The sequence below is a fragment of the Lissotriton vulgaris genome, chromosome 7, assembly GCF_964263255.1.
Source record: "Lissotriton vulgaris chromosome 7, aLisVul1.2, whole genome shotgun sequence".
Classification (NCBI taxonomy): Eukaryota; Metazoa; Chordata; class Amphibia; order Caudata; family Salamandridae; genus Lissotriton; species Lissotriton vulgaris.
The window spans coordinates 87,087,309-87,099,615 of NC_141695.1; the positions used below are offsets into that span (position 1 = coordinate 87,087,309).

At 48.0% G+C, this 12,307-nt stretch overlaps 1 protein-coding gene across 6 annotated transcripts in view; it reads right to left on the minus strand.

Annotated features, from left to right (window-relative positions):
• Nucleotides 1–12,307, minus strand: part of LOC147700854 (uncharacterized) — a 167,359-nt gene that overhangs the window by 35,087 nt on the left and 119,965 nt on the right. The window lies entirely within an intron of this gene.

Consider the following 12,307-nt stretch of genomic DNA (forward strand, 5'->3'; position numbering starts at 1 on the left):
CTAGCGGCTTGGGGTGCCTGGCACACAGTTCACTGCCGGTGAGTGGACTGTGGAGCTGAGCTTCAGGGCAGCAGAGGGCGTGTGGGGGCACCGGCCTTACCTCTGCTCCGGCGGGGTCCGCTCCTCCTGCTGCCGCGGGCTGCCACCTTCCCAACAAGCGGCTGCGGTGTCCCCAGCCCCGAGGGTCCCTTGTCGCAGCGGGGGTTCCTCTGGCCTTACAGTTGTCCCTCACACTCGAGTCTGCGACGGGGAGGTGCGGCCCGCCTCAAACAGGAACACATAAATCAATCGACAAGTCTGTGACAGCAACAAAGGAGCAGCACTCATCAATACAAACCTGGCAGGTAGCTCGGTGGGCTAATGCAGCGCACGCATACATCTGTGCTCAGGTGTCGCATCCACGCCTGGTCTGATGTCAGCAAAGGCAAGATCTCAGCAGGTGACCGGATCCAATGGAGCCGGGGCTCATCCTTCTGAGACAGATGAGCTAAGTACTATCCAGCCCTAACGCCTGTTGTCTGCAGGGCTACGAAGCTCTAAGTCCGTGGCGGCAAGAGCAAGCCCTATGTGATTGGGTAAAGCCAATGGGAGCGCGGCACATAGGTGATGTCACTGAAGTCCTGGAGAGCTGCAGCCAATCCCGGCGCAGCCCTCTGATGACGCGGCGGAATCGCTGAAACTTTGAGCCAACCACAGCGCGGCACGGAGGTGACGTAGGTGGAGCAGGCAACGGCCTCCCGCAGTTCCCGGGCCGCTGGCGATGCTTCTAATGGCGATCTTGATGCACTCTCACACGGCGGTGAAGTTGGGGGGTAAGTTCACACACTATAAGAACCTGGGGCCGGCAGCGGTGATCTTATCATGTACAGTGCTTTCCATGCAGCGCTTCCCAGTTCCATAGACGCAGACTCCACCCTCCCTCCGCGTGTGTGTGTGTGTGCCTGTGTGTGTGTGCCTGCGTGCATGTGTGCGTGTGTGCCTGCCTGCGTGTGTGTGTGTCTGTGCATGTGTGTATGTGTATGTTTGCGCACTTCAGGGAATGTAAGCCAGGAGATGTGCACGGCACCGGCATGGACGTGCGAGTCCACAGACGCCAATCGCCGCGCGTGCCCGACCCCTGTCTCAGATTCCCAGGAGGCGAACAACATTAGATACTTCGCTGGACGCAATGTTTCACATTGCTTTCTCCAGCTCGACCTAAAAAAAGGAAAAGAACTGCCAAACAGTACTTTCAGATAAAAGGGCTACACAGAGGGGAACCATTAAAAAAGTTCTTGCACCAGGCAAGCTGCAGCAAGTGCATGTTCGCCGGAGACAAGATGTCTACATCTGAAGTGCTGCTTCGGATTGCAAACACCACACCACTAGGAATGAAGCGGCGCTATTGGAGTAGGTAGAAGTGATGCCGACTTTGGGACTGAGAAACCAGGTTCGAGTCTTGGCGTCACCTCAACACCCTGTGATTCTGGGAAAATAAATTAATCTGCCCTGCCATAAAAAAGAATGCGAAGTTGTGTGATGTAACAGGTGCTCGTGTAAAGCGTCACATAACTTCCAATTGGGTCGATTGTGTGCTATTTAAAAATGCTTTTGTGCCAGTCCTACGGCTACAAGACAACACTGCTGCCCTATCACCATTGAGAAGCTCTGGGCAGGACACAGCCTTTCCTGGGTGTGCATTACAAGCCCAGGGAAGACTAGGCCGCCCGACACTGAGGAGCCCAGGCATCTAATCAGCGACCCCATGGGCCTAGCCAATGAGAATCTCTTGCACAGTCATACCTGTCAGGCCTACTTCCACTACGAGCACAGTGCTGCCTCAAAACAACAGTAATCCATTCTAAGTGGGTCACACAGCAAACACCAGATACAAAGCACAGCATGTGAAGGAAGGGACGCCTGAATAATGTATAGGCATTTCTAATGACACTGCTCCTCCATTGGTGTTCAGCTTGTATGTGCCATCACAGGCAAGGACCAGCCATATGCACACCAGTCTCGCTCCAGCACGAAAGGACGACCCAGACCAAACAGCAAAACCACGTGCCCTCAAAAGAGGAACGGTACAAAAGGGGGTGGTGATGGACGGAGCATCTGAACCAATCAAACACTCACACCCAGTCAACAGATCTGGATTTAATCCATCACCGTTCTTTAGCTTACTCTGCCACCCCAGTTCAGACATGGCCATATGCAAATCAGACATGGCCATATGCAAATCAGTCTGACCCTGTGCCTCATGGGAACAGTCCAGCCCGAACTCCCAAGCTATGCCTTCCCTGGACCGGATTCAAGCTTCCTAGGACCGGATTCTGGCATTCCAGCCACAAAGAGTGATGGAATTAATATATAAATTATTCTCAAACCCCCGGCCGCATTCCATCCATTGTCTTTTAATGTCATATTTGCTATTACAGACAAGCATGAGACAAACTCTCAGGCCACGGCCCCTTTCAACTGGAACTCAAGAGGCCAAAGGCTTGGTTCAGCATTGCTGGGCCTCGTCAGCGAGGAGCAGTTTGGGTCCCAAGGTGGGGAGAGAGCTATGGGACAGAACCAGGAAAAACATATTGCCTGAAAGTTTCATTAGACAATATTTAAAGGGTAATTTATTACACACAGATAATATTTTTTAAATATGTTTCTTTTGTAAAATGTAATCTTAAGCTGTCTGAGGGGGGACGGTCAGATACACGCAGCTAGAAGAAAGCAGGGAGGAGGAAGAGCAGCAGAGATATGATGCTCAAGGTACAAGGGATGCACCATGGACGTCCTGGGCGTTGACCCTACAGATGATGTACGTTTAGGAGCGCTCCATTCAAACTGGCACTGCATGAGGCTTCTTCTTGACCCAGTTACTTCGGCAAATATGTTAACTCGTCTGTTATCCAGGGCTGGACCGACCTGGAGGAAGTAGGACATGTGGCATAGTGGCCAGAGCTGCATACTCTGGAACATGGGAAACTCGCAAAAAGAGTAGTCGGCTCAACACCCTATGATTTTTGGCAAATCACGTAACCCCCATTTGTCTTTAAAAAAAGAAAAGAAAAAAATAATAACATATTCTAGTCCTGTGACAGAGAGCTCCAATGCCCTTGGGTGAGGTACGCACACAAAAAAAGTCTGGCATTTCTCCAGAGGGCTGGAGGCTGGCTTTGAAGACACAGGCCACTGCTGGCACCCCCCTCCCTTTGCCCAGCTCCTCGAGATTCACTGCTGTGGCAGAGTGGCAGAGTGAGAATTGATGGGGGGAGAAAAGGGGAAAGGGAAAAAGGGAGAAAGGGAGAAAAGAAAGGGAAAAAGGGAGAAAGGGAAAAAGGGAGAAAGGGAGAAAGGGAGAAAGGGAAAAGGGGAAAAAGGGAAAAAGGGATAAAGGGAAAAAGGGAGAAAGGGAAAAAGAGAGGGGGAGAGAGAGCGAGAGAGAGAGATCCTGTTTCCAGCTCGGCCCTGCATCAGCACCAGAACTGAGAGAGAGAATCTTCTGAGTGTATTGGGCATGTCTGCTCACGGCATCCGAAAATAGCCAACATGTGTTTCACTCACAAAACTTTTGCAGGGCTCAATGAAATGGAATAAGAACCAATAAGGTGTCAATGATTCAGTTCTCCAGCTGTAAAGGTAAGTACTGAGGCCATGGGGCAAATGTGGACAGCTTTCATCATTTCAGTGCGCAGGGCTCGGCACAGGAGAGTACTCACAGTTTAATTACACCTACTGAATACAGCGCTGTGAAGCACGGATGAACTGGCACTAGGGCTGACACCATACAAAGGACAAGACTAGAGGCACCCTGTCACCACCAGCTGTGACGAACTGGTGATTAAATGAATGGAGGGCAGCCAACACCCCCTCCCCCACCCCCATTATTAACCCCCTATCCTTGGCGCCTGGAGGGGCCTCTTCAGCCCGCACCTGTTTACAAGCCTCTACTGTTAAATACATTCAAGGTGAGGTGAGCTGGGCTTAAGTAGGATGAAAAAACTGAAGGGTCTCAAAGTGGCGTGGCAAACCTGGTGAAGGGGCGTGACCAATATAATTAGGTTCAGAAAAGGGGGTGGTGATGAACAGAGTGTCTGAATTGAGCAGACCACTCTTACCCAGTCCAAAGATCAGGGCTTGATCCATCACCGTTATTTATCTCACTGCACCATCCCAGCTCAGAACCTGGCTATATGAAAATCAGTCTGTCCCTGGCCCAGTGCATCATGGGAACAGGGCAGACTAAACTACCAAGCCAATTCTTCACCAGAAAGGAAACAAGCTACCGGGGACCGGCTTCTGGCATTTCAGCCGTCTTCGGCCCGGCTTGCTTGAATCCTGATGGAGCAGTGAGAAAGGGACTCATGTCTGAGTATACCCTGCCACACCTATAGTGGCCAAAATCGAGTCAGAAAAGGGGGTGGTGATGAACAGAGTGTCTGAATTGAGCAGACCACTCTTACCCAGTCCAAAGATCAGGGCTTGATCCATCACCGTTATTTATCTCACTGCCCCATCCCAGCTCAGAACCTGGCTATATGCAAATCAGTCTGTCCCTGGCCCAGTGCATCATGGGAACAGGGCAGACTAAACTACCAAGCCAATTCTTCACCAGAAAGGAAACAAGCTTTCTGGCTGTAATACCAGAAACCGGTCCCCGGGAGCTTGTTTCCTTCCCAGTGTAAGAATTGGCTTTTGTAGTTTGGTTTGCCCTGTTCCCATCATGCACTGGGACAGGAACAGACTAATTTGCATACAGCCGGGTTCTGAAACTGGGATGGTGCAGTGAGCTAAAAAACGGTGTTGGATCTAGCCCTGATCTCTTGACTGGGTGAGAGCTTTCTGCTTGATTCAGAGACTCTGTCCCTCACCACCCCTTGTTGTAAATATTTTTGTCCACCCTAAGCGTGGAAGGGTATTCTCAGATGTGAGACCCTTGCTCATTGCACCATCAGGATTCAAGCAAACCGGGCCGAAGACGGCTGTAATGCCAGAAACCGGTCCCCGGGAGCTTGTTTCCTTCCCAGTGTAAGAATTGGCTTTTGTAGTTTGGTTTGCCCTGTTCCCATCATGCACTGGGACAGGAACAGACTAATTTGCATACAGCCGGGTTCTGAAACTGGGATGGTGCAGTGAGCTAAAAAACGGTGTTGGATCTAGCCCTGATCTCTTGACTGGGTGAGAGCTTTCTGCTTGATTCAGAGACTCTGTCCCTCACCACCCCTTGTTGTAAATATTTTTGTCCACCCTAAGCGTGGAAGGGTATTCTCAGATGTGAGACCCTTGCTCATTGCACCATCAGGATTCAAGCAAACCGGGCCGAAGACGGCTGTAATGCCAGAAACCGGTCCCCGGGAGCTTGTTTCCTTCCCAGTGTAAGAATTGGCTTTTGTAGTTTGGTTTGCCCTGTTCCCATCATGCACTGGGACAGGAACAGACTAATTTGCATACAGCCGGGTTCTGAAACTGGGATGGTGCAGTGAGCTAAAAAACGGTGTTGGATCTAGCCCTGATCTCTTGACTGGGTGAGAGCTTTCTGCTTGATTCAGAGACTCTGTCCCTCACCACCCCTTGTTGTAAATATTTTTGTCCACCCTAAGCGTGGAAGGGTATTCTCAGATGTGAGACCCTTGCTCATTGCACCATCAGGATTCAAGCAAACCGGGCCAAAGACGGCTGTAATGCCAGAAACCGGTCCCCGGGAGCTTGTTTCCTTCCCAGTGTAAGAATTGGCTTTTGTAGTTTGGTTTGCCCTGTTCCCATCATGCACTGGGACAGGAACAGACTAATTTGCATACAGCCGGGTTCTGAAACTGGGATGGTGTAGTGAGCTAAAAAACGGTGTTGGATCTAGCCCTGATCTCTTGACTGGGTGAGAGCTTTCTGCTTGATTCAGAGACTCTGTCCCTCACCACCCCTTGTTGTAAATATTTTTGTCCACCCTAAGCGTGGAAGGGTATTCTCAGATGTGAGACCCTTGCTCATTGCACCATCAGGATTCAAGCAAACCGGGCCGAAGACGGCTGTAATGCCAGAAACCGGTCCCCGGGAGCTTGTTTCCTTCCCAGTGTAAGAATTGGCTTTTGTAGTTTGGTTTGCCCTGTTCCCATCATGCACTGGGACAGGAACAGACTAATTTGCATACAGCCAGGTTCTGAAACTGGGATGGTGCAGTGAGCTAAAAAACGGTGTTGGATCTAGCCCTGATCTCTTGACTGGGTGAGAGCTTTCTGCTTGATTCAGAGACTCTGTCCCTCACCACCCCTTGTTGTAAATATTTTTGTCCACCCTAAGCGTGGAAGGGTATTCTCAGATGTGAGACCCTTGCTCATTGCACCATCAGGATTCAAGCAAACCGGGCCGAAGACGGCTGTAATGCCAGAAACCGGTCCCCGGGAGCTTGTTTCCTTCCCAGTGTAAGAATTGGCTTTTGTAGTTTGGTTTGCCCTGTTCCCATCATGCACTGGGACAGGAACAGACTAATTTGCATACAGCCAGGTTCTGAAACTGGGATGGTGCAGTGAGCTAAAAAACGGTGTTGGATCTAGCCCTGATCTCTTGACTGGGTGAGAGCTTTCTGCTTGATTCAGAGACTCTGTCCCTCACCACCCCTTGTTGTAAATATTTTTGTCCACCCTAAGCGTGGAAGGGTATTCTCAGATGTGAGACCCTTGCTCATTGCACCATCAGGATTCAAGCAAACCGGGCCGAAGACGGCTGTAATGCCAGAAACCGGTCCCCGGGAGCTTGTTTCCTTCCCAGTGTAAGAATTGGCTTTTGTAGTTTGGTTTGCCCTGTTCCCATCATGCACTGGGACAGGAACAGACTAATTTGCATACAGCCAGGTTCTGAAACTGGGATGGTGCAGTGAGCTAAAAAACGGTGTTGGATCTAGCCCTGATCTCTTGACTGGGTGAGAGCTTTCTGCTTGATTCAGAGACTCTGTCCCTCACCACCCCTTGTTGTAAATATTTTTGTCCACCCTAAGCGTGGAAGGGTATTCTCAGATGTGAGACCCTTGCTCATTGCACCATCAGGATTCAAGCAAACCGGGCCGAAGACGGCTGTAATGCCAGAAACCGGTCCCCGGGAGCTTGTTTCCTTCCCAGTGTAAGAATTGGCTTTTGTAGTTTGGTTTGCCCTGTTCCCATCATGCACTGGGACAGGAACAGACTAATTTGCATACAGCCAGGTTCTGAAACTGGGATGGTGCAGTGAGCTAAAAAACGGTGTTGGATCTAGCCCTGATCTCTTGACTGGGTGAGAGCTTTCTGCTTGATTCAGAGACTCTGTCCCTCACCACCCCTTGTTGTAAATATTTTTGTCCACCCTAAGCGTGGGAGGGTATTCTCAGATGTGAGACCCTTGCTCATTGCACCATCAGGATTCAAGCAAACCGGGCCGAAGATGGCTGTAATGCCAGAAACCGGTCCCCGGGAGCTTGTTTCCTTCCCAGTGTAAGAATTGGCTTTTGTAGTTTGGTTTGCCCTGTTCCCATCATGCACTGGGACAGGAACAGACTAATTTGCATACAGCCAGGTTCTGAAACTGGGATGGTGCAGTGAGCTAAAAAAACGGTGTTGGATCTAGCCCTGATCTCTTGACTGGGTGAGAGCTTTCTGCTTGATTCAGAGACTCTGTCCCTCACCACCCCTTGTTGTAAATATTTTTGTCCACCCTAAGCGTGGAAGGGTATTCTCAGATGTGAGACCCTTGCTCATTGCACCATCAGGATTCAAGCAAACCGGGCCGAAGACGGCTGTAATGCCAGAAACCGGTCCCCGGGAGCTTGTTTCCTTCCCAGTGTAAGAATTGGCTTTTGTAGTTTGGTTTGCCCTGTTCCCATCATGCACTGGGACAGGAACAGACTAATTTGCATACAGCCAGGTTCTGAAACTGGGATGGTGCAGTGAGCTAAAAAACGGTGTTGGATCTAGCCCTGATCTCTTGACTGGGTGAGAGCTTTCTGCTTGATTCAGAGACTCTGTCCCTCACCACCCCTTGTTGTAAATATTTTTGTCCACCCTAAGCGTGGAAGGGTATTCTCAGATGTGAGACCCTTGCTCATTGCACCATCAGGATTCAAGCAAACCGGGCCGAAGACGGCTGTAATGCCAGAAACCGGTCCCCGGGAGCTTGTTTCCTTCCCAGTGTAAAAATTGGCTTTTGTAGTTTGGTTTGCCCTGTTCCCATCATGCACTGGGACAGGAACAGACTAATTTGCATACAGCCAGGTTCTGAAACTGGGATGGTGCAGTGAGCTAAAAAACAGTGTTGGATCTAGCCATGATCTCTTGACTGGGTGAGAGCTTTCTGCTTGATTCAGAGACTCTGTCCCTCACCACCCCTTGTTGTAAATATTTTTGTCCACCCTAAGCGTGGAAGGGTATTCTCAGATGTGAGACCCTTGCTCATTGCACCATCAGGATTCAAGCAAACCGGGCCGCAGACGGCTGTAATGCCAGAAACCGGTCCCCGGGAGCTTGTTTCCTTCCCAGTGTAAGAATTGGCTTTTGTAGTTTGGTTTGCCCTGTTCCCATCATGCACTGGGACAGGAACAGACTAATTTGCATACAGCCAGGTTCTGAAACTGGGATGGTGCAGTGAGCTAAAAAACGGTGTTGGATCTAGCCCTGATCTCTTGACTGGGTGAGAGCTTTCTGCTTGATTCAGAGACTCTGTCCCTCACCACCCCTTGTTGTAAATATTTTTGTCCACCCTAAGCGTGGAAGGGTATTCTCAGATGTGAGACCCTTGCTCATTGCACCATCAGGATTCAAGCAAACCGGGCCGAAGACGGCTGTAATGCCAGAAACCGGTCCCCGGGAGCTTGTTTCCTTCCCAGTGTAAGAATTGGCTTTTGTAGTTTGGTTTGCCCTGTTCCCATCATGCACTGAGACAGGAACAGACTAATTTGCATACAGCCAGGTTCTGAAACTGGGATGGTGCAGTGAGCTAAAAAACGGTGTTGGATCTAGCCCTGATCTCTTTACTGGGTGAGAGTATTCTGCTTAATTCAGAAACTCTGTCCATCACCACCCCTTGTTGTTAAATATTGTGTCCTCCCTAAGCGTGGAAGGGTATACTCAGATATGAGTCCCTTGCTCATTGCACCATCAGGATTCAGGCAAGCCGGGCCGACGACGGCTGAAATGCCAGAAACCGGTCCCCGGAAGCTTGTTTCCTTCCCAGTGTAAGAATTGGCTTGGTAGTTTGGTTTGCCCTGTTCCCATCATGCACTGGGACAGGAACAGACTAATTTGCATACAGCCAGGTTCTGAAACTGGGATGGTGCAGTGAGCTAAAAAACGGTGTTGGATCTAGCCCTGATCTCTTGACTGGGTGAGAGCTTTCTGCTTGATTCAGAGACTCTGTCCCTCACCACCCCTTGTTGTAAATACAATATAATTAGGGGCATGGCCTAAATCATAACTAGAATCATGGGCTTAAGAAATTCAGAAAGTTGCATTCAGAGTAAGAAAATATCAAAAAAGGTATATTTCTTTACCATAACAATAAAAACAACAAAGCATTTCCATATCTAGGAATCTAAATGATGCATTAAGATACATTTATGGTTAAATTGCAGTCGTACTGGGGTGCCTGTTCTCTTTCATCAGAGTTGAACGATTACTGGAGTCCGAGGAGCGTCGTTTTTCACAACCCTACTCGAATGAAATGTGCAGAACCTATTATGCTCGAATTATGTGGGGATCTCTATTCCTTTTGTCTGTATTTGCCTTTTTTTGAGCTTTAAGTTGCACATACCTAAACCTGCAGCAGGGCTTCTCCTAAAAATAATGAAAGTCGTATTAAAATGAGCAGTGCTCTCCAAAATAGCGCTCTCAGATTGAAGACAGAATCCAACCCTGACCCGGCCAGGTGCCGCCTGTTGCTCATCTTCGTCCATGCGGTGTCTGTCCAGTGATGATTCTACTTCGGTTGTAAACACCACCACATCCAGCAGGAAATGTGAGGTTCACAGGATATCATGAGGGTTCCAGAAAGAGATGTCTGGACAAGTTTATGTAGTCGTTCTGATTCAGGAAAAATTCCAGTAGGCTGATTTCATGGTGAAATATCTTTATAAGAAGGCAATTTAAGAATCCTTTAGGATTTCTATATGCTTAGACCACAAGAGGATTCACGCTTGTTTGCCTATAAAGACCGCCCTGAAGAAGCCCTAGGCCGGATGGCCATGTAAGGGGGCGAAACACGTGTTGGCTGTTTTTCACCCTTTGCTAATCCAGTTCAGAATTCTTAAATCACCATCTTATAAAGATATTTCACCATGAAATCAGCCTACTGGAATTTTTCCTGAATCAAAACAACTACATAAACTTGTCCAGACATCTCTTTCTGGAACTACTGCGTGATTATGGGGTTACTGTCCAGGACAAGTACCAAAAAAACAGACCTGCCCAACTATATATGGCGAGTAAGGAATTGGGACCCATCACCCCTTTTTCTTCACAGGATATCATGAAGGGCAGTTGCAGGAGCCTCCGAAGTTACTCTAGCCACATTGCTCAAATCGAGCAAAGAAAGATGGCATGGCAGCTCCAATAGCACCCTGAGCAAAAAGAAATGTGCCGCCCTCAATACTGTTGGCGAAGAAAAAGAAAATGAGGCAGCAATCCCTTTTCACCCATCAGTCCTTTCCTGGCTACATCAAGGCAGTGACTTGCCTCTGCACACACATCTCCACACCTTTCCCAGCTCACAGTAATCACACACACCTTACCTTCCTCAGACTTGTTCCAATTGGTTTGTTGGGGAGAAGGGTGTTGATGTGGGGAGGCAGGATTCGTCATGAGTTTTTTATAGTGATTGGGATTGTTCAAGTGTCAAACCACTTCTGCTTCATATTGGTCTCTGTCCTGTATTACAATATCCCCACCCTTTTCTTCAGGCTTAATGTTGATAGGCTCTTCTTTCTTGAGGGACAGTAGTGACTGTCTCTCTGGCCATGTGATGTTGTAAGGTGTTAAACTTCTTGAGGGGTTTAGGATATTAATGTCTTCTAATACTGCTTTTTCAAACGATAGAATTTCTGGAGACATCATGGGATTTGGTGGTATAAACGTGGATTTTAGTCTTAAATAGTAGACTGAAAAAATAGGTGTTGATTCCCCTTCTAAAAAAAGTGTTTTAGTCTTAGGGTCCTGAAAAATTTGTGAAGTTCTGATTGAATCTGAAAAAAATCAGTTTTCTCTGTTATTACAAAATACAAGCTCTTAATTAGAATGGACACTCTCTTTCTGTTCAGCTCAAGTCTCGAGAGGTTATAAATAGGAATGCAATGTGGATAACTGATGTTGTTCAATGCTGAGTTTTCTTGGTGTTCTATTGTCCCTCCGAACCGCAGGTGCAATACTGGGTATGTGTCTGTCGGTCTCACGCAAACACTGGGTATGTGTCTGTCGGTCTCACGCAAACTGGTTCCATGTCTTTTGCCGGTTACGTTTGGTGCCCCACCCTCTCTGAGCCTGGCCTAAAAAACGATTTGGTGTGTAACTGCCCATGTTGAAGCTCGTGACTTCACCTGCGTCGTCAGAGGAGTCAGAGTCTGCTGATGATTCAGAGAAAGTGACCAATTTGTTATTTTTATATCTACCCCAGGTGAAGTTTTCCTAGTGGGCTGTATTTGTGAATAGTAGTCTTCGTGCAAGTACGAGTACGCATTCTCTTTGGTGAAGTTGATAATGTCCTTTTGGACCTTATCCGCTTTTTTATTTAGTTCAAATGTGTTGAACTCACTGATTGTTTTGTTAAGCTTTTCAAGTGCATTTTTGGACTCTTCCAGGTTTCACACCCTAGTAACTCTGTTTCTAGATCTTCTATTTCTTGTAATTCTTTCTTAATATGTTTAACTGCGGTTTCTCTTCCCCACACCATCCAGTGCCTGGAGCAAGTTGCGGAGATATGACTGAAGCCGCCCTTGAATTTTTTATTCCCTTGGAAAATTCCAGGTACATAATGGACTTGAAGTTCCCTGTGGTATGATATTTGCTTAAAATATTCTGTTAGCATATAGGTAGGTAATTCTGTGCATACGTGCTTTTTCTTTGCTCTTTCTAGCTTTTCCGGAATCACTTGTCTGGGAGTAGTCGAAATAGTAGAGCTACTTGATGAAAAGCGCAATAACTTTAGCAATGTACTCCTCTGTGTATAAGGGGGCCTCTCTGTCTGACATTATCTAGTAATGAGAGTTGTAATAATTTTGGGATAAGCCGGACTGTGTGATATTTAAGAGAAAAAATGAATGAATATTGTATTTTTGAAGAATTTCCAGTTGACAGACAAACAGTAAAACAAACATTAACAA